The 26,958-nt window shown below is 40.4% G+C and overlaps 1 protein-coding gene across 3 annotated transcripts in view; it reads left to right on the forward strand.

The window, feature by feature from the left end:
• The first annotated feature begins 330 nt into the window (after positions 1-330).
• Positions 331-26,958, forward strand: part of ZNF609 (zinc finger protein 609) — a 216,947-nt gene continuing 190,319 nt past the window's right edge. For all 3 annotated transcript variants that reach the window (XM_056808405.1, XM_056808394.1, XM_056808413.1), the window contains exon 1: positions 331-453. The gene's annotated coding sequence lies outside the window, so the exon portion shown is untranslated. The remainder of the gene's footprint in view (positions 454-26,958) is intronic.

The raw sequence follows: 26,958 nt of genomic DNA on the forward strand, positions 1-26,958 counted from the left end.
CGTTCCGGGACCAGGATTTGCCTCTTCCATCCGGGTTCCGGGTTTCCCTCCCCCTTCCTCCCCGCCCCCAGCACTCTCCCGCTCCGTACTCAGGATCTCTTTCCTCCGGGTTTCTCCGCGCCGGCCACGAATCCGGATCCGCAGGCCCGGTGATCCAGTGTCCGGGTGTTCTGGGCGGCCCTGGTTGTCCCGGGTCCCGGATCGCGGCGGCGGCGACGACGGCGGCGGCGGCAGGAGGGACCCGCGGTCCCCCGGACACAGCGGCACCGGCCGGGCCGGGCGGGGCGAGCGGAACCGGGAAGGGGAGGAGAGCCGGAGCCGGGGTGGGGTGGGGGGAGGGGCTTCGGGCACGGATGGCGGCCTGGGGCCCGTAGCGGCGGCGGCGGCAGCGGCGGCTCCACGGCCGGGGGCCCCGGGTGGGCGGAGGTGGCGGCTCCCGGGACCGGCCGCGCGGTGAGTCCGGAGCTTTGTGTGGAGCTGGCGGGGGGAGGGGGCGGGCAGCCGGGGCTGGGGGAGCCCTGCCTGGGCGGGGGTGGGGGTGGGGAGGGGGCGGCGCTGAGGGGCCCGGGGCCTGGCGGAGGAGGAAGTGGGGGTTGGAGACTGGGGGGCGGCTTGGGCTCGGGGAGGTGGGGCCCGAAGGGGTGGTCGTTGCGTGGGAAGGGGGCCTTCGGGAAGGGGAGGCGGGCCAGAGTGAAATTCCACGAGTGGAGGGGGATCGGGGGTTGGAGAAGGGTGGCGGGCAATCGAGGTCGGGGGGAGTTGGCGAGGAGCCCTGCTTAGAGCTGGGTCCCAAGGTGATGATAGGTTGCGTGGGGCGGGGAGAGTGGTTTTAGTGAACGGTCTGCGTGCTGGTGGGAAGGGGGGGAGCGAGGTGGCAGGGAGTGGGCATCAGGTTGTGGGTGTGTGCCTCTTTCAGCTCTCAGGTCCCATCTACTTCTGTCCTTTTCTTCAAAATGGAGGGATTCCCCAGGCTGAGGGAGCCCTTGCCCTGGGCCTGGCCCTTCACAGTTCTCCTTGTCCCCTGATAAGGGTTTGTGACCCCGTCCTTCTTGGTCGACCCATGATACCCTTCTCTTCCTTTATCTGTAATTATGGTTGGATCATTTCTGTGCTTTGCTCAGATTCTCCTTCCTCCCTCTGGGGCTGAGGAGGAGGAGGAGGAGGAGACACATCTGACCAATTAATGTGTGTTTGTGAAACAGGCAGCAGCAAACAGTCATTTCAGCTTCTAGGAATTAGGCTCACACAGGGCGGAGAGATCAGAGCCCTTCAGGGGGAATATCTCTGAACAAATCACTGATGATTAAATTCTCTAAGAGGCAGCTTCCTAACCAAATAAGAGCTGCCAAGATGGGGGAAAAAGCTTGGCTGTTCCCAGCCATGTGCCCAGAGCCTCAAGGGTTGAAGAGAGTCCCTAAGCCCCACAGGCCTGTCTTCCTTGTATTAGGCCCTGCTCTGTAGCGTTGAGTTAATTTCACCCCTGTGCTGCTTTGTCTTGAGGGAGGGAGCTTTGGTTTGGGCAGTTGTGAGGGGATGACTGCTGTGCTACCACACACAATAGTCGTGTCATTTTATCAGGAGTGCAACCCGAGGGCTGAGAACTGCTGCTTCGGAGATAAACCGGTCCCTCTCACCCGCCTATTGTGTACACAGTGAAGGTCACAGGTTCAAGTCTTGTCTGAGAGCTTTGGATATGCTCCATCTCCCAGGCTCCTCCGTGCCATTTTCTTCCTTTACTAGACTGGGACTCAGCCATTGGAGGAAGCCAGACAGAGAGGCTCTTCTTTTTGAGTGAGGAACAATGCAGAGCTCTTTGGCACACATTTTTCTGAAGAATAGGGGGTGCCAGTGTTGTGCTTGCCTTGTCAGCTATCATGCCCCAAGGTGGAGGAGTAGTGTTTGGGAGCCTTCTAAAGGGAATTGGCTTCCAAAAAAGATGTCTACTTTTTTCTCCAACCATAGAATCCAGCTCTTCTGACTTCTGAGCTGTGGCCTGTAACTTTTATATTTTTTTCTTGGTATGTTGCTGAGGATCTCTCCAGGGTTAAGATACAATTGAGACCCAAGTACTTTCTTAGTAATAACTTCTCAATCAGTAATAGTAGGACAATTAAAAAAAAGCCACTGGCTTTTCCTACATGGGTAAATTTTGTGAGTATGAAACTTTCACTAAGGGAGTGGCCACTTTAATTGCTTCCACTAAATCCTACTTTGATGCTGCTGATCATTTCATGGAGGTGACTTTGGGTTCTGCTGTCACAGACAATTGAAAAGCAGTCAGCTTCTTGAAGACTGTGCCAACCCAGAAAAAAAAAAAAAGCTTTGAGCAGGGCTCACCTAGTTACAAAGACTTTGAGTACAAGTGAACACCCACAGGTTCTGTTCCTGTTCCAAAGAGCAGCTTTGAGTTTAGATAAGTATATTCCCAGAAGGTAAACCACCAGGTGAATTCCCCCCTTTCCCACCTAGGAACTCAAGAAAGACCATCTTAAGGAATAGTAGTTTGTGATCTATGTTTTTTGAAGCAGTCCATACTGATGAAAATCAGAAACTCCTGGGAGTACTAAAATAAGAAAAGGAAGTGCTGTCTGTGTAAAAATCAACAAAGACTTTGTGGATCTTGAACATGGGAAAAAATATTTGAAATTTGGTTGACTTTACTGGATGGAGGTAAAGATGAGAAACAAATCTGAGTGAGACTGTAGATAGGTCCCATGGTATATAGCATGGTGTAGAAAAGGAGCATTTGAAGTCAGAGTTCCTGGATTAAAATCCTACCCTAGATACAGTCCTCATGACCTCTTAGGCAAATTAATTCACCTTTCCTGGGTTCAGTTTTCCTCATCTGTAGGAACAGATCTATTAAAGAAGGAGGTGGTATACCAGATATCCTTTGAGGTCCTTTTTAGCTTTACTTCAATGATCCTATAACTTAATTTGCCAAAATAGCATTTACATTCCTTTTGACTTAAAAAACAACAAACAAATCACTAGATCTCCAGAAAATTCTTTTGTGATAGCAAAAGATTTCCAGTTTCTACACTAAAGAAATAATCTTTTGCAAAAAAGAAACGGGGGTGGGGCATTTCTTGAGGAGAGGAGTTCCAATCCCTAGAAATGATAGAAAACAAAATGAACCATTTGCAAATGGGTAATTATCTCAAATAGTGGTATCAAACTTAAGTAGAAAATAGGAGCTATTAATCTTTACTAAGAATCCCTGCTGGCATCATACTGACCTGGTTTTAAAATGTAATGTTATCTACATTTTAATGTATTTTTATTTATTTTGTAAAATATTTCATAATTACATTTTACTCTCTGGTCAATGTCTCTGACCTAGACTGTATTATATATCTGTTCATGATTCTTTGCTTCTTCCCTTTCTATGGACCAAAGCATCATGTCTTTTCCCAGGGGATAATCAGATCATAAGTATAGAACTGGAAGAGACCTTACAGATCATCTACTTCAACCACTTATTTGACCAATAAAGAAAAGTTGATGCCCAGAAGTGTTGACTTTGCCCAAGATCCCATAATTAGTAAATGGAAGAACAGTGATTTGAATTCAGATCCTCTGACTTCTTTCCACCACCTCACTGTTGGACATTGATGTAAATTGACAAGTTGATATAGAACTTAATTTGGATTACAGGGTATCCTAGGTTGGGAGGCAGAAGGGACCTTAGAGGCAATCTAGTGTGACTGCTTCATTTTGCAGATGAATTTCACTTGGTTAGTAGATATCAGAAACAGGACTTGAATCCAGGCTTTTTTTGAATTTCTTAATGCAGAATTCATCTATTTCTTTCTAGAGATGTTTGAATACTGTTAGATGCCAGTGGGAAGAGAGGCCTCGCATTACTTAATTTATTCTATTTTTCATGATTTTATGTTGGACCCCTTATTATATCGAACATGTAAATGCTTTAGTTTCATGTTGATTTTAAGAATGTTTCTGTTTCCTAGGGCACTTTGGGAAATTTGTACCTTTTTTCTTTTTAGTGGAAAGTTTAATTCATCTGAATTAGCAATAGAGGTTAGCATTTATTTTGTATGTGGAAATAGTGCATATGTGACCAGATTATGTGGTTCTAGTGTAGTATAGTTATTGATCATTGGAGGTCAGAGAGTGAGCTTTCTGCAGTAGGCGGTACATACAGGATTTGCAGCAACTGGATGGGATCTGGGAGTGGAATAGAAGATAGCTCACTGATGGGTTTGCTAATTGCTATGTCAGGCAGAGGTGCTATTTCTAATTTAGATGATTGGCTGGCACTGCTGCCCAAGTTCAGCCATATATACTAGAAAGTGTGAGTGTCCTCCAGAACTTCCTAGAGCCCTGCCTGACTGCTGTGTATTCACCTCTGCTCCTCCCTTGCTTAACAGCATTATGTTGATACCTTTTCTCCAGTGAGAGCTAGCCATTTGTTGCCTCCTTTGTAGGTAACTGATTATGCCTAAGGATACTGCCAGGCAGTGCCCACTCTAGGAACACTGCCACCTTATGTTAGGTGGACATGTTGTTTGTGGCTTTCCAACCAGTTTTCTTCCACTTGGCTCTTAAAAATTAGATTCTCAGTTCCCTACAAAATTACCATGTAAACTATGAATATATTTATTACAGTTTCCAGGAAAAAGTTGGTTAGAATGGAAAAGGAAGAAGTTATGAGTTGCCTAGTACATGATTTGCAGGTGTTAGGCCCACTAAAGGGGCCATGAAGGACGGTCTTCACCAGGGAACAGGTAATTCACCAAAGCACCTGCCTCATTGGGCACGTGGAATTGGCAGCAGCTGTGCGGCTGAGGAGGGATTATTGAGCAGGTGGGTAAAAGAATCATATGCCAGAGTGGCAAGAAAATGCTTGATCTCCTGTGTTTCAGGCTTAGTCCATATGTATGAAATTGTGTTTTCCTTCCCATTTCTCAGTGCATTATGCTGGTGTGTGAATAGAATGATGATGTAGTAAAAGAAAAAGGAGATTCTTAGGCTACTGGGTTTCCAGTAGGTTGCTGAGTGACAAAACTCAAGAGGTGTCCTAGAAGGCTCAATTGTGTTTCTGAGTATCATGAATGTGAAGGAAATGGTGGTAATTTAGGGTTTCCAGTATTTGTTTACTAAGGGGAAATGGGAAGGAGAGAAACCATTGCTTTCATCATTGTGAAAGGAATTTAATTAACTAAATGGGGATTAGGCAACAAAAAGTTTTTCTCTCTTGCTGAGGGGCTAATTTTTTTTTTTATAAGTAGCCCTATACTTGAAATGCTTTCTCTGAGGCATTAAATTTTTTTTTTAATTTTAAACCCTTATCTTTTGACTTGGAACCAATACTAAGTTTTAAGACAGAAGAGTGGCAAGGGCTAGGCCATTGGGGTTAAGTGACTTGCTCAAGGTCACACAGCTAGGAATTCTCTTGAGGCCACATTTGAACCCAGCACCTCCTTTCTCCAGGACTGACTCTATCCACTGAGTCACCTAACTGCCTCTGTCTGAGGCATTTTAAAAATTCGTGTTTCAGTTTGTTGAATGTCATTCAGATATAACATGTCACTTAACCTGACCTACTTGATTCTGAGTTCTCTCATTTAAAAAATGAGAGAACTGGAATAGAAGGCCTTTGAGGTGCCTTGATATGATCTTCATGATGGTTGTGACTCTTGAGTTTTTTGGCACTGTTTTGTTTTTTAGTCTTTCTGAAATAACAGCTTTTTAACACTTTGCCCTTTGCCCTTTGCTTGGGACTACTTGGTAAAGTCAAACAATCATTGGAGGGCTGAATGATCTGAAAGAGATGTCTTTATTAAATATTTACTTTAAAAAAGAACTTTTATTTTCTAATCCTTTTTGGGAAGTTTTCTCCCTATTTAAAGAGTCATCAGATTTTTTCTGTGCATCATCATTTTTATTAATACAATTAATAAAGTGTTTAAAGCTTCCCAGGTGTGCATTGTTAGTGCCAAAGCTAGCACTTGATAGCAGAGTTGCTATAACAAGTTGTGCTTGGTGTTTGTTTTTTGTTTTAGTCTTCTAGAGGAGAAACTCAGGATAACTGTAGCCTGTTTGTTGATGAAGGAAACACAGAAAGGGTTAATTGGGTGGAAACATCTGGCCCTCAATTGGATTTACCAAATACCTCCTACTAACCCTTCCACACATGCTGATTATAGAGTCAAGGCCCTAGCCAGTTTGTCTGTCCTAACGTGAGAGAGAGAGATCTTGAGGGAAAGACAGATCAGCCAGCCAACTCTGTGACCCCCCCACCCCCCCTTCTCTGGGGCCAGGCCCCATGGGTTGCTACTGGGGTCATTGACAGGGCAGCCTGGGGCTTTGGTACTGTGCTGTCTGCCCAGGCTCTGCTGGTCTGCTGGATTATTCTAAATGGGAGCCTGGTGGGAACCAGTGTATGGCACTCACTGCTGGGAGAGACTAAGCTCCTTGTATTCCCTAGATAAAGCAACTCCAATTTTGTTTTTCTTCTCATTGATACCATTGCCTAGAGCCACCATATCCTATTCTATAATTCTTAGTAGTTTGTTTCCTTATGCTTCTCTCCCTTCCCCCATCTCCCATCCTAGTTCTCTGCTCTGAGGACTCTACTAGCAGCTTGGAAACACTAATTACTGTAGCTATTATAGTCACAACCCAGATCCTCCACCTCCTTCCCTCTCTCACCCTTTTCTGTCTTCCCCCTCCTTCTCTCAAGCAGCAGGAGTTGAACTGCAGTCTCATGAGCACAGTCAGATCTATGAATGAGCTTTATATCTTGTCAAGGCAGACCTCCAGATCCAACAGGGCTGATTTTTCATGGCTTTCTTGCTGTTTGTACATAGATCAGTCCTAGAAATTAGAGATGGCAAATACCTATTAGGTCATATTTAGTCCATCACTCAGGGTGAGCTCAGGAGCTTTTCTCTTGTTTCTCTTAGGTTTTTCCCTCTTTGTTAGGGAGAGTAGTCTGCTATCTGGCAGATTTTGAAATTGCTTTCTTACCATTGGCCTTTCTGGTCACTCGGTCTGTCAGGCATTACTCTTGAGTTTTGCTTCTTATTCCAAATTGAATGCTCCAAACAATCTTCTTTCTACTTTTGTCTATTTTGATATTTGGAAGTTTCTGTGTGGGTTCCTTTTGCTGAAGATATGTTCCTCTTATAAGACATTCATGCTTACTCTCTTGTGCTAAGCACAGTGATATGTGGTAGGTAATAAAATGTGGTAGGTAATAAAAAGTGCTGGAAAATGTAGGAAGTTCTTAAATCCTTATGGGAACAAATGTTGCTTTTCTCTATTTGGTTGGGGGCCTTTCCCATCCTTGCCCTTTATTCATCTCTCTGGATGAAAAAAATTTTTTTTCATGGTTCAGTTATTGTTTATAAAATACCATTTTACTGGGCAGGGGAAATACTGTTTAGGTAGGATCCCCTTTGGACCTTTCTTTTATTGCTCTGACCCTTTGGATCTAGTGGTATGGTTGGATTCCAGTCATCCTCCTTCTATGTGAACTTGGACAAATCATTTAACTTACATGGGCCTCAATTTCCTTATCCAAGAGGAACTGGACTAGATCTCTGAGATCTGTTCTAGTCTTACGTTTATATCATTTAAAGCTTGAATGAAGAACTAGACATTTGTGGGGAGCGGAGGTCAGAGTGAAAGGGATAAAGCAAAGACATAGGAATGAACTACCTTGAACTTTACCACTAAAACTGTTGGCCTTCTGACTGCTTTTGCCACAGGGTATCACCTTTTGTATTTGTTTTAATATTGGTTTCTTCATTCTGGATGAATTATGGTGCAGTGATTTATTAAGTATATTCATAGAGATAGTTTTCTCTGACTCTTCTTGGTCTAACTTAAACCTCCAGCAACCTAGCAAAGGTAGCCAGAGCTCACATTGCATGATGATGAAATAGAAAGAGCACTGAAATTAGCAACACCTGGGCTATTCAAATCTTTATGTCGCTATCTAATAGCTGTTGCATTGTTAACTCTGAAATTCAGTTTTCTCTCCTGTAAAATGGGGATAATAAAACTTAATACTAGCTCACAAGAGGCAAGTGGTATCGTGACTAGAGGCTTTGGAGTCAGAAAGAGCTATGTTGAGTCCTGCTTTGGACACACACTTGTGGAGTGACTGTGGGCAAGTCCTTTAACTTCTGTCACTAGATAACTCTTTGAAGACATTGAAGGAGTTGCTGATGTATGCCAGGGGATGGACTTTCCACAACAGTAGTCTCCTGCATTGCTGAAATCACAAGTTAGAATAGGCAAAAAATACCCCCAACCAAAGGTTGATGTGAGGAGAGTAGTTTGTATTATTTAAGGTCCTATTTTTATTGTTATATAGAAAGACCAATTTGAGAGAAGGAAATTATACCTGGAATAATTTGCCCCCATGGTCTTTTCAGGTTTTGCAGCTTAGCTTTGGTGTGCAGACCCAAGGCCTTTGAATTGGTTTGATTTGGATTCTTTGAGCCATGTGGGGCCCTTTCAGATTCTTTGGGGGTGGGGTTGGGCTGGGCAGGCCTCCATTTTTTGCTTAGTTAAGAGGAAACCCTGCTTTGAATTGATTCTTTTGAATAGCTTCAGTCTATCCAAAGTGTTTTAGTTGGTGAATGTTTTTATCTTTTTAATCTTAAAAATACTAAATAATATTTAATACCAGATCCCTTTAATGAATTTCTCTCTTGAAGGCACAGTAAAGTTGGGAGTTGTCTGGGGTAACTACCAGAACTTGCAGGTTCACAGGAATTCTGGGAAAGTTACCAGCAAGGTTTCATGGCCAGGTTGGTAATTCCCTAAATTTAGGATTTTTGTTGGAGATGCCAAATTAATACTGGGATTTGGGGTTTCTAATATGAGCCATTTAATGGTGGTGTTTTTTTTTTCCTCCATTTGTACTAAGATCTTGTGTTTGATTTTCATCAGTACTGTGGTAGTATGTTCATTGTATTGAAAAATTAACTTAAAACATTCATCATCTGCCACCAAAGTGTCATGCGCTTGTGTTTGTGTAATTATGATTATATTGGAACCACAAAAAAGAGGTATTGGGCTTTGTTTTGCCACCTGCTATATTGGGCTTTGCTGTTATATGCTGGATTAGTTAGGACTAGATCTGGAAAGGAGAGACACAGAACAATGGGCAAACTCAGATTTAAGGAAAAGGCATGTTTTAGAAAGGCCTGGATTTATTATGGGCTTTTAGAAAGTTTTGAATCAAGAATCTGAGTAGTTTGGAAAGACTGGTGGAAAACCTGTGGCAGGTTTGAGATTGGGAATTGGAAAGTGGACTAGGCTTGTTGCAGCCGCCCTGGGGACATGAAGCCACACCTTTTTTTTTTAACTAATTCGTGTTCCAGGTGGTTTGGCCATATTGCATGCTGGGACCTGTAGTTCCCCAGGCAGTTACCTCCATGTTAAAAGATTTTGGAATGTTCATTCTCCATTGTGCTTGTAAAAGTGTGTCCTATGAAAGACTCTTGGCAGATATCAGCATGGTTTCCATGGTGGGGGTTCTTCAGGTCTAGCTTGAAGGAAGTTTTACTCGTAGATGCTGAAGTATGTATCTAGATCTTTGAAAAACTCTACAAACTAGAGACTGATGTGAAGTTCACTGTTACCCTTTGGTTTGGTTTTAGAATTAGTACTTTGAGGGTACAGGTCTAATAGGAAAATTGGAGGAAAGAGAAGTAGTAGCTTGAGAAGGCAAAATGGCTTCAGTTTTGTTTTTCCCTAATTTTTAGTATTTGGTATTTGGTTTCCTCAAAAGGTGTAGAGAACTCTCTGTAGGTTTCTTATCCATTTAACTTTTTTTTTTTAACCCTTATCTTCCATCTTGGAATCAAGAGTGTAAAAGGGTAAAAGAGTGATAAGGGGCTAGGCAGTGGGGCACCCAGGAAGTATGTGGGGTCACATTTGAACCCAGGACCTCCTTTCTCTAGGCCTGGCTCTCAATTCTTTGAGCCACCTAGCTTCCCCCATGCCACTTAACTTTAATATATTTTTGTACTATGTGGAATGAGCTAAAAGTTAGGCAGGCTGTGGGGACTTTGGGGAGATTTTTGGGTTTACGGAATTGGTCTTTTTCCAGAGTTGAAACTAGGTCTGTTTATTGGGAGTAGGCTGTTTATAGACTGAGGAGGGGGTAATGACCAGGCATTTTGCTTGGGATCTTAAAAAAAAAAAGTTTCTAGTGTAAAGATTAAAATTTAGGAGAGACTGAGGCAGGTAGAAATTAGTTTCTTTCTGCAAGGAGTATTATATTTTTATGAGGTTTATTAAAGATTAAGGATTAAAGAAAATACAGGATAAGAAACACGTGCCTAGGCCAGAGAGGCACATCATGGAAGAGCCGCTTCTGCTCCAAAATGGAAGTCCAAAAAAGAGCCTGAGCCTATTCACAACCAGGTTTAAATACCTTCTCGATCTCCCCCCACGTGAGAATTCAGTGAGATTACAGGGCATTCAAGTCCTGGATTTGTTTCTATTTTTTACATTTCACCTTGTGATCATTTGAAAAAAAATAATTTTTTTCCCCAAAGGATCATGAAAACAATCAATTTAAAGATTACAATAATTTGAGGATAAGAGAAAAAGAAAAAAAAAGAATAAAACCAATAATTGCTGAAGGCATTGACAAAAAGCCAATTAGGGGGCAGTCCCCTTTGGCATGAAAGTATACATACAAATAAATGTTCAATCAACCACACCCAAAGTTCATTTTGATCTTGTGCAGCTTGTGGGCTGGAGGCTTCTTCATGGTGTCTTCTCCAACAGTTCAGTTTCTGGATTCAGAGAGGTAGCATCTTCTTTACCTAAAATTCTTCTCAAAAGGAATTTAAACTTTGCAATTTAAAATAATATTTTTTACATTTTCCCATGCTGTGGGTGATTGAAAAATACAGGATAAGAAACACGTGCCTAGGCCAAGAGGCCTAGACAAGATAATCTCACATCATGGAAGAGCCGCTTCTGCTCCAAAACAGAAGTCCAAAAAAGAGCTGGAGCCTATTCACAACCAGGTTTAAATACCTTCTCGATCTTGGCCCACGTGAGAATTCAGTGAGATTACAGGGCATTCTGGGGATTGAAGTCCTGGATTCGGGTCTGTTTTTTACACTGGGGCCAGCTAGGCTGCTCAAATGGGTTCAGATCTGACCTCAGACACTTCCTACCTGTGTGACCATGGGCAAGAAACTTAATAGCCATTGTCTGGCCCTTACAGTCAATACATAGCATTGATTCTAAGACTGAAGGTAAGAGTTTAAGAAAAAAAACAACAAAAATTTTGTAAGAACTTACTTAGTAGTGATATAGGTAAGTTGGGCACTTACATGGATTGTTATTCATCTGTGATCCATTCCCTTCCTCACTCTGTCACAAGAAATATCTCTGAAGGATCCTGGCATTCAATACTTTCAGTGTTCAACCTTGTTGAGGTAAAGAAGAGGTAGTCAGTCACAGGTTAATACTGAAGAGTTCAGCAATAGTGGGAGGAAATAGCTTTTGGTGTGTGTTCCCTTCTTCTGGCTGCTTCTCTGGCAGGCATTCCTGGAAGTTAATCAGGGTGAAAATTACAGTCAGTCATGTCTGGGAGGCACCAGAGGCTGACCCTGAGGTTCTGTAACCCAGCTTCCAGCTGAGCAGGACTTTTTCATAATACTACCCAGGCATTAGTTGCTTTATGAGTATTGTATGAGCTGGTCTCTCTCACAAGCCTAAAGGAAAAGGCCTAACTCAGCTCAATGATGGGCACAACTCCTTTTCTTAGCTCTCTCTTGGAATAATGCCTTAGGGTAGAAGGGCTTTTTCATGGTTCTGTTTAAATATAAATTCAAGGGGTGTGCCTTACTCTCCACCTTAAAAAGTGAACTTTCAGGTTTGTTTCTGGTGCTTTGGCTTACTTCCAACACATAGCTGTGGTTTTAGAAGGCCTAGTACCTAATTTCAGCAGTGTAATGATGAAAGTGTCGAAGTCTGTTCTATCTAATGGATAGAACTTTCTGCTTGACTTGGTGAACTGCATTTGCTGTCTATTAAGCTTGCTGCTCTGCTCCGTCATCCCTTCCTCAACACTTCCAGTTCTTGATTAGTCTTATTTCCTTCAGTCCCTTCACTCTGTGCCCAAACTAGCAGAGAACCGGGACATAGGCTAGATTCTATAACTGCCCTGGAGCTAAGAACTGTAGTTAATATGCATGAGGTGTAGCAACCAGTATCCATCTTTTTGTTTGGTTGGGTAAAGTCTGGGGACTCTTCAGTGCTCTGCCCGCGCAGTTTCTGCTATTTGAAGTGGCTGGGGGTAGTGTTAGTTAGGACTTGTTCACTGCATTTTACTTAACATCAACTTGAGTGTTTATAGTGAAACCTGCTTAAGGAGACCACCTGCCTTCCATAGAAATGAAGTCTTTTTAGTAGTTTGTCTTTGATAGGAGTTGATAGTTTCTATACCATATACAGATGCTAAGAAAGCCTAGCATTTTAATGTAGACATGCTTCCTATAAAGGGGAGCCTTCTATTTTACTTTACTTTTATATTTTGCATATAGATACTTAAAAAAATAATCCCAAACACCCTTACTTTCTGCCTTTGTAGCAACTCTGAGACAAAAGAGCAAGGGCTGGGCAAAAATGGGGTTTAGGTGATTTGCCTAGGGTCACATATCTCTGGATAAATTGAATCCAGGTCCTCCCAACTCCAGGCTTAATGCTTTAATCCCCTGTGCTACATAGCTGCCCTGGTATATATGATGCATCAATAAATTCTGATTTTAGATTTTCAGCTTTAAAGCTAACTGTTATTATATCTTCAAACATGTTATAAAATATATATATATATGACATATATATATATAACATATATCTGTTTAAAACCTTTCCAGTTTTGTTTCTGTGATCCAGTGAAATTGCTAGTGTTATGAACTGTTGCTCTTGTAAATTCTTGTCATTTACTGGCTCTGTAAGGATGAAAAAGTCATTGATGCCACAGAGTTTTGCTTTGTTTCTGGTAGGACCTATTCCAAGTTGGGGGTGGGGGTGGGGGGAAGCTAAGCTGTTAGTGCTTTAGAGACTTTGTTCTGTTGCTCCTTAGGTGTAGATTAGAGCTAGAAGAGACTTTAGGGGTCATCGAAGTCCAGCTTTTTCATTTGACATGAGAAGACTTTGATCTTGGAAGGAATTACTAGAGATTGTCCAGGGTCACATGACTATTCCCTGGGGAGAAGCAGTGGGGCTCAGTAGGAAGAGCCTTGGGTTTGTATCTTGGTTCTGCCAGTTCCTCCTAGGTGCCTTTTGGTTCTCTATACCTCAGTGTTAAAATGGGGACATTTGACCATATCAGAGATTTTTAAATCTCAGGTCTGTGAACTTGATTTTTATATTTTAGCATAATTTGTTTCCTTTACAGACTTATGAATTTAATTTTATTTGAAAACATCTTTTTGAGAAGGGATTCAAAGCTTTCACCAAACTACCAAAGGAGGAGGTCCATGATACTAAAAAAGGTTAAGAATCTATGCAGTATGTGACTTCTTAAATTCTCTTCTAGCTCAGTCTATAATCCTATAAGGGGCAGAACCAGAATTTGAGTTCAGATCCTCTTATTCCAACTCAGTACTCTTTTCATTGCACTACTTATTGTGCTCTTCCAAGTACCATACACATAGTAGGGACTCAGTTAAAAAAAAAAATTGAATTCAGAGTGGCTTATAAATACTCTTGTGATAGCATGGTATCTGAAGTAGGCCTTTTCACTTAGATTGATTCCTTTTATTTTTCTAAAGATAAATGGGTACCTTGCTTTCTGTCTTAATGACTCTTAAGACAGAAGACCAAGGGCTAAGCAAACAGGGTCAAGTGACTTTCCCAGGAAGTTTTTGCAGTAAGTTTTGAATCCAGATCCTCCTGACTCCAGGTCTGACACTCCATCCACTGTACCACATAGTTGCCCCTTCCTTTTGGCTTTTGAGGCAGGGAAATTTGTGAGACCTAACTTTAACAGTGTCAGAGATCATAGTAAATAGTGGCAGAATCATAAATGCAACTCAAGTTTTCTGACAAATTCAGCATGTAGTCCTTCCCAGTTATTTGTAGTGCTTCAGCAGACCTCTCCTATCAGAAATTTTCTGTGTAGCCTCTTCTTTCTATCCATCCCCCTTTTTTTAGTGACTTGCTTCATTGTCATCTTTATATTGCCCTGGCCCTTGCAGCAAGAGAATCTGGCTGCTTGAACTTGACTGTTGAAGAGCACACATAACTCTTAAGGGAGAGGACTCTGAACTCTTCAAGAAGTGAGGGGTGTTTGGTGTATGCCCAAGGTGGGTAAAGGAGGGCACTTTCCCATTAAGGGTTGGGGCTGGGAGAAAGAAGTTAAATTCAAGCATAACCCAGAAAAATAGCATATGGTACAGAGAATAACACAGGACCTGAGTCCCCATTTTACTTAGGGAAGTTGGTCCCTGACTGGAAGTATAGTTTAAGGTTCTGAAGAGCCCTAATTTTTCTCTTAGGAATTGTTTTATTTTTCACTTCTGAGTAGAGCTATATGAAGACATTAGGTAAGTGGAGAGGAAAGGAGATAGGTTCTAGGTACTGAGAGTCCCTTAGGTCTGCTCCTACAGGTTGAACTATATTCTTTACATATGTGGAAAGTGAGACCCATAAAGGTTAAATGACTCACCCAAGTACACATAGGATAGGTAGTAAGTATTTGAGTTGGGATTTGATCATTATCTTTTAACTCCAGTATCAGCAACTTCTGTTGTACCAAACTATTTGAATGGTGGACCATCTGTAGAGTGCACAGAAGGTTGGCTTAAAAGTCCAACAAAAGAGTTTGTATTTTATTCTAAGTCAGGAGGAAACATCTAGAGCTTCTCAAACAAGGAATGTCACTGTTGTGTAAAAGATGGATTGAAGAGGGAAGGTACTTGAGGCAGAGGGACCAATTAGGAAGCTATTGCAGTAATGTAGGTGAGAAGGGTAAAGGTGGTGGTTGTGAGTGGACATAAGGAGACCCATGAAGGAAGCATTGTAGAGAAAGAAACAATAACATTTAGCAACTGATGGCCTGGGAGGAGAGGAGTTGGTGGTTACCTTGACACAAATAGGTAATGAAGGAAAAGAGGAGGGTCTGAGGTGAAAGATGAATTCTTTTACTATGTACATGTTTAGTTTGAGATAACTTTCTGATTCAGAATGCCTTATAAGCAGTTACTGATTTTGGAACTTGATACATATATATTTTTTTTAATTTGGTCATTTCCAAACATTATTCATTGGAAACAAAGATCATTTTCTTTTCTTCCCTCCCCCCCTCCCACAACCTCTCCCACAGCCGACATGCAATTCCACTGGTTATCACATGTGTCCTTGATTCAAACCCATTTCCATGTTGTTGGTATTTGCATTAGAGTGTTCATTTAGAGTCTCTCCTCAATCATATCCCCTCCACCCCTGTAGTCAAGCAGTTGCTTTTCCTCGGTGTTTTTACTCCCACAGTTTATCCTCTGCTTGTGGATAGTGTTTTTTTTTTATAACCCTTACCTTCCGTCTTGGAGTCAATACTGTGTATTGGCTGCAAGGCAGAAGAGTGGTAAGGGCTAGGCAATGGGGGTCAAGTGACTTGCCCAGGGTCACACAGCTAGGAAGTGGCTGTGTGGATAGTGTTTTTTAGATCCCTGCAGACTGTTCAGGATCACTGCATTGACACTAATGGAGAAGTCCATTACATTTGATTGTACCACAGTGTATCCATCTCTGTGTACAATGTTTTCCTGGTTCTGCTCCTTTCGCTCTGCATCACTTCCTGGAGGTTGTTCCAGTCTCTGTGGAATTCCTCCACTTTATTATTCCTTTGAGCACAATGGTATTCCATCACGAACATATACCACAATTTGTTCAGCCATTCCCCAATTGAAGGGCATCCCCTCATTTTCCAATTTTTGGCCACCACAAAGAATGCAGCTATGAATATTCTTGTACAAGTCTTTTTCCTCATTATCTCTTTGGGGTACAAGCCCAGTAGTGCTATGGCTGGGGAACTTGATACATATTGAAGGAGCCCATGAGAGAGTAGTATAAATAGGAGGATCAGGAGAGAGCAATGTCTGAAAAACTCAGGCAGTAGAGGATGGTGGGCAGTGTTAAATGCTCTACTGAGAAGTCAGGAAAGTTGAGGACTGAGAAGAGGCCATCACATTTGGCAGTTAAGAGATTATTGCTGAGAGAGAACAACTTCAGATCAATTATGAGATCAGAAACCAAAATACAAGGGATTGAGAGTGAGAGGAGAGTATACAGAGTTTTAAAATGTTTGGCCATGAAATGGAGAAGAGAGAAAGATATCTTGAGGGGATGATAGGTGTAGTGAAGGCTTTTAAAGTCTTGGTCATGCTTATATGTAGCAAGAAAAAGTTCACCCCAAACTTGCCTTCTGGCAAGCAAAGATACCAAGAGACCATATCTAGTACAACTTTATTTCCATGAATGTAGAGACTGTTTTGTTTTGTGTTTGTATAGGGCATTTTACCTAGTTGACGCTTAAGAAATGCTGGTTGATTTGGATTGAAAATCCCTAATCTAAGATTTCCCTGCACTAAAAGAAACACAAAAAATTCTATTAATTCTCCCCCCTCTTTAGTTTCTTACCCCATCTCTCTCCTTGCTAAACATCTAGAGAAAAAGTTTGTTCTCACTACATCCAATTCCTTACAATCTATTCATTTATTAACAGTATTAGTGTGGCTTTCCTTTTCCACCACCTATAGACCTTCCTCTTCAAGATTTATAAATGACCTCAATTGCTATACCTCTTTTCAGATAATATATGTATATTTATTCATAATATGTACAATCCTCTTCCATGGTGACCACAGCTTCATTTATAGTCTCTACATGAATGACTCCCCAATTTTTATTTATTGCTCATGTCTCTCCTCAGAGCTCCATCTTCATATTTCCAAATGCCTACTATAAATCTCCTACTTGATGTCCTACAAGAATTTTTAGTTTAAAATGTTCAGTAGCCAACTTGTATTCTTTTTTCCAAAATTTTTGTTACATCCCTTTTTGTTAACTAACGATACCACCTTTTTCCCCTTTGATGTCTTGAAATTGCAGTCACTTAACATCTTTTCTTTCACTCATCAAATCAGCTGTGTTGACCAGCTTATGAAACCTGTCATCTTTTGTCACTAGTTCAGGTCCCATTACTTCTTTCCTGGATTAAAGTTGTAGCTTTCTAGCTGTTTACCTTCCAGTCTCTTTCTGCTTTAGGTCATCCCACACCCTAGCATAATCTCCTTGATGAGATTTCATCACTATAAGCCTTTTTTCTTTTTAATTGTTAGGAAAAACCCTTGCCTTCTGTTTTAGTAACAGCTCTTAAGGGCTCAAGGACTATAGGTAAATGAGATTAAGTGACTTGGACTTGCCCAGGGTCACATAGCTAGAAAGCATCTGAGACCAGATTTGAGCTAAAAGAATTTCATTGGCTCACCATTCATGATGAGTAAAGTCTAAAATTTAGCCAGGCATTTGAAGCCCTCCAGTCTGATTTCATTCAGCCTACCTTCCCAGTTTTATTTCATGCTACTCACCTTTCAGAAATAATGATAGCCCACATTTATAAAGTGCTATAAAATTTACAAAGTCTTCCTCATTCCTGTGAGGTAATTAAATTACAAAGTCTTCCTCATTCCTGTGAGGTAATTAAATTCAAGAATAACTACTACCATTTTATAGATTAGGGAATTGAGGCCTAAAATATGAAGTATGACTTTTTTCAAGAACACACTTGATAAACTTTGAAGGTGGCACATAAACCTAGACTTCCATGTCCAAGGCTTTTTCAATCTGTATTGTGCTTCATCTCATTCTTTGTTTTTTTTTTTTAATCCCTTACTTTCCATCTTGGAATCATAGTGTGTATTGGTATTAAGGTAGAAGAGTGGTAGGAGTTAGGCAATGGGGGTTAAGTGACTTGCCCAGGGTCATACAGCTAGGAAGTCTAAGGCCACATTTGAACCCAAGACCTCCCATCTCTGGGCCTGGCTCTCAATCTGCTGAGCCACCTAGCTGCCCCCACTTCATCTCATTCTGCAAGTAAACTAGATAATTTATTGTTCCTTGAGCTCAGCTCTTATACTTTTTGTATCTTTGCTGAAGCTGTATTTCCTACTCTTTCCCATCCCCACCCTCTAAAAGCCTTTCTTGATCTTGGAATTGATGTTCCTTTGATTTGAGTTTCATGATAAATGATGACAATAGTAGCACACATTTAAATAGTACTCTTAGTTTTTTGAGGTGCTTTACATAATTTAAAATTTACTATATATTTTTAACCATTCATAGTCACTGTGATTTGTATTTGTTATATGTGTATGTCATATTATTCTTACTAGACCATAACATTTTTGAGGGCAAGGATGATATCTTGTTAATTTTTATTTTTTCCATAGTATCTAGTACAATGTTTTCACATAGAAATTACATAGTAAATAGTTGTTGAATATTGTTTCAGGGTATGGCTACTGATCATAAGCATTGTCTACTTGTAGTGGACACATTTAGCTGAATGGTGGACAACTATTTCTTATACAATACAATTTGAATTTGAACTTAGATTTAAGATCTAGCTAATGCCTTTATTCAAATAATAAGTATTTGATTTATTTTAAAAATGTTTGTCATTGGATTTATTAGCAATTATCTTATTCTATAACAACTTCTCTATCTTCCTAGAGAGAGGAAGTGCTGTTGAATCCCTTTGGATAGGAACATGCTTTAACAAAAAATGTGACCAAACTGACCACTTTGAGTCAGCCTAAATTCTGAAAGTGTTAAATAAGATATAGAGGAAGCTGTAAAAGATCTGTCAGGGTAGGAATAATATAGCACATGTATAGGTTTGTGGTATGCTTTGTTAGGAGGAAATTGGGAGGGGTGTAGGTGTTTTGATTTTGACAATTACTCTGAGGTCAGATGGCTTTGGAATCCACAAAGAAAGGTCTAGACTTTGTCCTAACAGTTGAATAAGTGTCAATGAATGAACTACTGTTACTAAATAAGTAGTGATTGAAAAAAAATGATTGAGATCAATATTTTTTTGGGGGGGAAAGGGAAACTTTAAAAACATCCATCACAGACAGCTTTAGAAAAGGTGAATTATGAACAAATATTCACATTCTTTGGGAAGAAAATTGGAAGAGTTAAAGTATTACCCTATTAAAAAATGATTATCTTAGATAAAAGATGTTAAAATGTGATTCAAGAATCAGAAAAGACTGGATACTATGTAGGAGGACCCTATAGGGTCTATAGGTCTATCAAACCTTGCTAATTGACATAATAACAGTTTATGGAAAGGAAAAGACATTTTTCCAAAAGTCAGGGAAACTTGTAAAATGTGGTTTAGAAATGTAGAAATGATCTGGACTAAGAATTTGAAGTGTACATTTCAGGGATCTGTGCTTTCATCTAAGTTCCTGTTAAAAGTTTTCATTGAGGTGGTACAGTGCAGAGAAATGGACCTGTCATAGCAGACTAGTGTCTATTGATGACTCTGAAAGGCTTGATCAACTTCCTTTGGGAATACATTTCAACTATCTGAGACTTTGCCCAAATGTTCTGTCACCCAACCCACGTTTCTCTATCTTGTCGAGAAGGTTTTAATGAGAAACTTTGTCAGATACGTTGCTAATAATTGTGATCTGCTATGTCTGTAGCATTTCCCCTTACATGTCAGCTCAGAAACACTATCAAAATAAAGGTAAATTTTTGAACTGATCAGTTCCCAACTTGTAGTGATCATACTTCTGGGTTCACTGGAAAAGCAAGGAAAAGAATCCCTGGGTAATATCACTGCATTTCAGTATTGGGTCTTAATCTAAAATGGGGTCACAAAGAATTGGACGTGACTGAAAACCACTGAACAACAACTTAATCTTCCCTTCTCATCACATTTTATAATTCTAATTTCCATTTCTGCTCTCCATAGACTGCATTGAATAATAGCTGACATTTATATAGCACTTTGAGATTTTCAGAACACTTTACATGCATTATCTCATTTGAGGCAAATAAAAATTTACCCTGTAAAGTATGTAGTACCTGCCTGTAGAAATGTATGTGGGCATTATCTTGTATATATTTTACATATTGAAAAGGACTTCTTGACTCCCAGGCTATAACACTGTCTACTGCTGTTGGCCTTTTAAAACCCTTCATCACCCAGCCTACTTGATCAGGGACTGAGGACTATAGACTGTTGACCTTCATTCCCATACTAGGTAAAATAAAGGAATGATAGAATCACAAATTTAGAGCTTGAAGGAATTTTAGAAGCTCTCATATCTGACCCTCTTACTTTCCAGATGAGGAAACTGAGGTGCAGAGATTCCCCCCCCCCCCCAAAATATTGCTTGCCCAGGATGACTCAGTAACTTCTTGAGGTAGGATTTCAATCCAGGTATTCCTGACTTTAAGGCTGGGGTCATAGCCATTATATCACACTGACTTATTCTAAATTTCTCTTCTACAAAATGAATACTAAAAAACAAGACACCATTCCATGTGCTCCTCACTTAAGCAAATATAACCTGTTATGGGAAAAAGACACAAACAACCAAGGTTTCTAGAAGGAGATTTGTTTCCATCTAGTAAATGAATAAAAGGGAACCAATCCATCAGGACCAAGATAACTCTCTCCCAGTGATATAATCATATATTTTTAAAAAATCCTTATCTTCTCTCTTAGTATCAGTTCTAAGACAAAAAAAGCTTCAAGGGTTATTAGGCAGTTGGGGTTAAGTGACTTACCTGCCTAACGTCCCACAGTTTGGAAACCATGTCCTTAGATTCTTTTTTTATTTGTTTTTCCCCTTTTAAAAAAATTGCATGAAGAAACAGGGTCAAGTGACTTGCTCAGGGTTACACAGCTGGGAAGTGTCTGAGGTCAGATTTGAACCTAGGACCTCCTGTCTCTAGGCCTGGCTCTCAATCCACTGAGCCACCCAGCTGCCCCCCTGAATAAACAATTTTTTGACAAACTTTTTCTGACATTTTTTGATTCAGATTCTATCCCTCCCCAAGTGGTAATAATCTGTTATAGGTTATACCAGTGCTTTCATGCTATACTACTATTTCCATAGTTCCCATGCTACAATAGAAGATATATATCACATATATAAATTTTAAAAACTCACTAAGGAAATAAAGTGAAGGATGACATGCTTTGATCTATGATCACATTCCAACAGTTCCTTCTTTGGCTGTGGATCGTTTTTTTTAAATCATGAATTCCTTGGGATGATTTTGAGACCTTATTTTGATGGTAATAGTTTAGTTCTTTACAGTTGATAATCTTAAAATATTTCTGTTACTGCATATGCTGTTTAGGTTCTGCTCATTTCATTTTGCATCACTTAATGTCTTTCCAGGTTTTTCTGAACTCATCCTTTTCTTTTCTTAACCGTGCAGTAGTATTCCATTAAAACCGTATACCACAATCTTGTTCAGCCTTTCCCCAATTGATGGACACCTCAGTTTCCAATTCTTTGCCAGTAGTAGTAGTAGTCTCTCGGTAACTGAGGTAGACGATTGTCTTTGTGTGGTTTCATCTATGGTGTATAGATGAGTGTGCACAAAGACACTTGTGCATGGAGATTTAAGTGGAAAAGTCGATGCACAGAGACAGTCCCACTCTCTGGGCGTTGGAAACCTGGGTCCATTGGCACGAAAAGTTGTTACACCTGGAGACTTCCTCAGCTGCATTGGATGGCCGTGTTGTCTTTTGTGCTCTAACACGCCCTGAGCATTCCACAGTGCTTTGCTGCATCGCCATCTCAGCCGTTGAACCTTCTTATTGGTTTCTTCCCTCTGTTCCGCCGAAGCAGTCTTCACATGCTGGGTGAGCAAAGCCCTAGTTCACCAGGGGTCGACAACCCGATGGCTACCCTCACAAGGTTTAGCCGGCCTGTCGAAGCCGTTGCCCGGAGTGTGGCCGCTGCCGCATGCTAGCAGCTACTGGGAGCCACAAGTGAGAGCTGGATGTCAGGTGAGGGCCAGAGGCTGGAGAGCTGCCCTAGGAGGGCACGACAAGCCCTCCATACCAGAGATACTACTCCTCCCTGAGCACCCCATACACCCAGTACAAAAAGAGCTGCTAAAAATATTTTTGTTTAAGTAGCTTCTTTTCCCCTAGTTTTGATCTCTAGGATACAGACTCAGTAGGGGTATTTCTGGGTCAAAGTGAATAGTTTTAAGGCCCTTCGGTTGAACATAGATTCCCCCCCCCCTTTTTTTTTTTGAAGAAACCCTTACAGTTGTAAGGGCTGGGCAATGGAGGTTAAATTACTTGCATAGGGTCACACAGCTAGGAAAGGCTGAGGCCAGATTTGAACCTAGGACCTTTTGTCTCCAAGCCTAGGACTTTATTCACTGAGATACCTAGCTACCCCCCCTACCATAGATTCTTAAAAAAATTTTTTTGAATTGACATTATTTAGAATTTATATGCTCTTTGACAAGATTTCATGCAGATTGATGGGTAGATTTGGAGCAGGAAGAGACTGCAAAAATGAAATTAACTAAGGCTCAGAGAAGCCTTTTACCCCAACACCCAGTGAACTTCAATCATTATACTGTCTCATAGTTGAAAGAACAATGGATATGGGGTTTCAAATTACAGCCCAACTATATTGTTATTTTGAGATCTTTGGCAAGTAGCCCTTTCTGGGTTTCAGTTTTCTTATTTGTAAAATAAATGTTGGACAAAATGATCTTTGAGGGCTTTTCCAACTCTAAATCCATGAGCTTTATGACTTACCCAATATCATACTCTTAAGTGGTGAAGCCCGGGCTATATACCTCAGTTCCCAATAAGTCAAGAAACATTAAGTATTACGTGCCTGGTTAATCAGTGAAAAAGATTACTTTGTGCTTATTATGTGTTCAGGGCATTGTGCTAAGAGAGGAGAAAAAAAGTGAGGTAATCTCTGCCTGCCAGGAGTTTATTTTCTAATGGAAGGTGGCATTTTATGTATATACATACATGTATATACATATACAAATATGTATATTTGTATATATATAATATATAAATACATGTTCAAATATATATGTATACATATAAAAATACATATACAAATACACATATACATATTAAAAAAAAGATAGAAATAGAAATTGCTCATGAAGAATCTAGTATACCATATTTGATTTTAGTGGACAATTTTGTCTTCTCTATGTTGTGGGCAAATGGTATGTTACAGTTAGGAAACAAAGCTCAAAATGACAGAAATGGTAAGGATCAGAGAATGAGAGATTTAAAGGTCATTTTGTAGAAGGCAGCTGGAAAGCCAGGATTAACCCCAAATGATCAATGGGCTATTTTATTTTTTAATTTTATTGTCATGTAAAACACACTTCCATATTGGTCATTGTTGTGATAGCAAACTAATATATAACCAAAACCCCAAAATGAAACCATAAATACACTGATGTGAAAGACAACTCCTTTCTTTCTAGAAAGACTTTCTTTCTCTGAAGGTGGATAGCAATCCCTCTTTTAAATCTTCTAGGATTGTTCCAGATCATTGCATTGCTAAGGGTAAATGTACTCTTTTAAATGGTCTTTTTTAGTGCTTTTTAAAATGATTTGAAAAAAAAAGTTCTAGACATTCAGTTCATGAAGGCAACATGTTATAGTGGGAAAAGCCTTATATTTTGAGTGAGAGGGACCTGCTTTTAAATATTAGATGAGCTTACTGTTTGTATGGCTTGGGACAAATAATTTATTTTTGTAAATATTCATCCATATCACCTAGATTGCCATATAACACGCATAATAGTTTTTAATGATTGCCTTAATTTCCTCTTCAGTAGAGGTGAGGTCTTCCTTTTCATCTTTGATACTGTCTATTTGGTTTTCTTCTTTCCTTTTTAAAATTAGATTTACCAGTACTTTGTATATTTTTTTTTTCAAAGTACCAGCTTCTACTCTTGTTTATTAATTCAATAGTTCTTTTACTTTCAATTTTACTAATTTCTCCTTTAATTTTTAGGATCTCTAGTTTTCATCTGGGGATTCTTAATTCTTTTACTTTCTAGTTTTTTAATTTGCATGCCTAATTCATTGACTTCTGCCCTCCCTAACATATGAACTCAAGGATATAAATTTCCCCCTGAGTACTGCTTTGGCTGCATCCCATGGATTTTGAAAGGATGTCTCATCATTGTCATTTTCTTCAAGGAAATTATTAATTGTTTCTATGAGTTGTTCTTTAACTGATTTTGGAGAATTGTATTTAATTTCCAATTAATTTTTGATTTGCCTCTCCCTTACAAATTATTTTTAATGCATTGTGATCTGAAAAGGCTGCATTTGTTATTTTTGCTCTTTTGCACTTATTTGCAATGCTTTTATGCCCTAGTACATGGTCAATCTTTGTGAATGTACCATGTGCTGCTGAAAAGGTGTATTCCTTTTTGTCCCTATTTTTCTCCACATATCTACCAACTCTAATTTTTCTAAGATTTCATTTACTTCTCTTACCTTTTTCTTATTTATTTTTGGTTTAGTTCTGATAGAGGAAGGTTCAGGTCTCCCACTAGTATAGTTTTACCAAATATTTCTTCCTTCAGTTTCAGTAGTTTCTCCTTTAAAAATTAGGATGCTATGCCATTTGGTGCATATACATTGAGTACTGATATTTCCTCATTGTCTATACTCCCTTTTATTGGAATGTAATTACCTTCCCTATATCTTTGAACTAGATCTATTTTTACTTTGGCTTTGTCAGATATCATGATTTCGACTCCTGCTTTCTTTTTTCTTAGTTGCTTCCCAATAGATATGCTTCATCCACTTACCTTTACCATATCTGTGTCCACCTTCCTCTTGTGTGTTTCTTGGTATTTTGGCTTTGCTTTATTAATTCTTGCTCTTTTACACGATCGTTGTCTTCCAGCTGCCTGATTCTGGCCTTTAAAACCTGGTTTTCCTTTTCAGTTACATCACACCGGTTTTGTAGATGCGTGAATTTCTTTTGTATTATTTCCCACTTTTCCTCCCAGAAGGCTTCCATCTTTTTGGTCATTTCTGATTCAAATTCTTCATGGGTTTGTGGAGAGTTTCCATTTCCTTTGGAAGGTTTCGGAGCATTTTCTTGTGTATCGTCTTCTATCTCTTCTGTATTTTGTATTTTGGCTCTGTAGAATGTGTCCAAAGTCGCCCCTTTCTTCTTATTTTTCTTGGGATTTTGGGGCTTCTGTGCTTCTGTGGAGTTTGCCATCTCTGAATGGGGAGGATTAGCTTTTCTTATCTCTGTCTGGTGTTCAGAGGCTTTAGTCCTGGGCAGATTGTCGGTTCTATGAGCTTTCCCTGGGTTAAACTGAGTATGCCTTCAGGCAATGATTTTCACTGGAACTGGAATGGAAGGGTCGGACCAGGGGGCCACACTCTCCCCCAGTTCTCTCTGTTTCCCTGCTGCTAAGATGCCCCCTGGACTGGGTCGGGTTGCTTTCCGGAAGTTGCCTTCAGAATAGCTGGCCGTGAGGCTGTTTTGTCGACCCTGAGGGTTGCTGTTGTTTCAGAGGACCCTGCTCTCTGTGGGGGAGGGGGCCGCGGCTTCCTGGAGCTCCGAGTGCAGTGACTTTCACTGAGACTTGGATAGCAGGATCCAGCTGGTGAGGCTGTCTTGCCCACCCTGAGGGTTGCTGTTGTTTCAGACGACCCAGCTCTCTGAGGGGGGCGGGGCTGCGGCTTCCCAGAGCCTTGAACTCTGTGCTCCTACCCCTTAGGTCTGAGTGATCTCGGGTTCTGGCTTTTGAGGGGGGCCGTACCTTTTGATCCAGGTCCAGGTCCAGGAGGAGGATTCCCAGGGTCTATGCTGTTGATCGTTTTGAATTTCAGTGCCTTAGGAGCTTATAGTTTGAGATCGGTCGGGAAGGGTTTTCCGGAGATCTGAACTTCAGCTTTCTCTAAGCCGCCATCTTGACTGGAAGTTTGTGTGTTTCTTGTAGACAACATATGGTAGGATTTTGGTTTCTTATCCACTATGCTATTTGCTTCCATTTTATGGGTGAGTTCATTCCATTCACATTCAGAGTTATGATTACCAGCTGTGTATTTCCCTACATTTTGATTTCTACTCCTAGTCCTGCCCTTTCTTCCACTATTTCCTTCTACACCAGTCTTTTGTTTTTAATCAGTTCCCCCTAATTCCCACCCTTATTTTACTTCCCTTTCTACTCCCCCCCTCCCTTATTCCCCTCTTATTTTCTTTATGGTCTTTTTAAACTAGCCCCTCCCCTCCCCTCTCCCTTCCTTATATTGTTTCCCTCCCCACCGGTCCATTTGTTACACTTCTACTTCTCTATGGGGTGCTTCTTTATGACATATAAATTTACCCCATTTTGTCTCTTTTCCCATTTCTCTTAGTATTAACCTTTTTTTTTTAACCTCTAGTTGTGTGTGTGTGTGTGTGTGTGTGTGTGTGTGTGTGTGTGTGTGTGTGTGTGTGTGTGTCTTGGCATTTCATCTTATACAGTTTGTCACTGTTCCTTCTAAGTATAATTCTTCTAGCTGCCCAGGTGATAACAGTTTTTAAGACCAACCAATATCTTCTTTTCTTGTAGGGATACCAATCATTTCAACTTATTGGGTCCCTTAAAAAAAGTTTTTTCGTTTTTCCCCCATTCTTAATTATCTTTTGGTGATTCTCTTGATCTATGTTTGGGCATCAAATTTTCTGTTGAAGTCTGGTCTTTTCTGAACACTGTGGTACAATCGAATGTAATGGACTTCTCTACTAGGAGCAATGCAGTGATCCAGGACATTTCTGAAGGACTTATGAGAACGTACACTATCCACAGAGGGAAATCTGTGGGAGTAGAAACACAGAAGAAAAAGAATTGCTTGATCACATGTGTCAATGGGGATATGATTGGGGCTAT

This window comes from Monodelphis domestica, chromosome 1 (genome assembly GCF_027887165.1).
Source record: "Monodelphis domestica isolate mMonDom1 chromosome 1, mMonDom1.pri, whole genome shotgun sequence".
In the NCBI taxonomy this organism is placed as follows: domain Eukaryota; kingdom Metazoa; phylum Chordata; class Mammalia; order Didelphimorphia; family Didelphidae; genus Monodelphis; species Monodelphis domestica.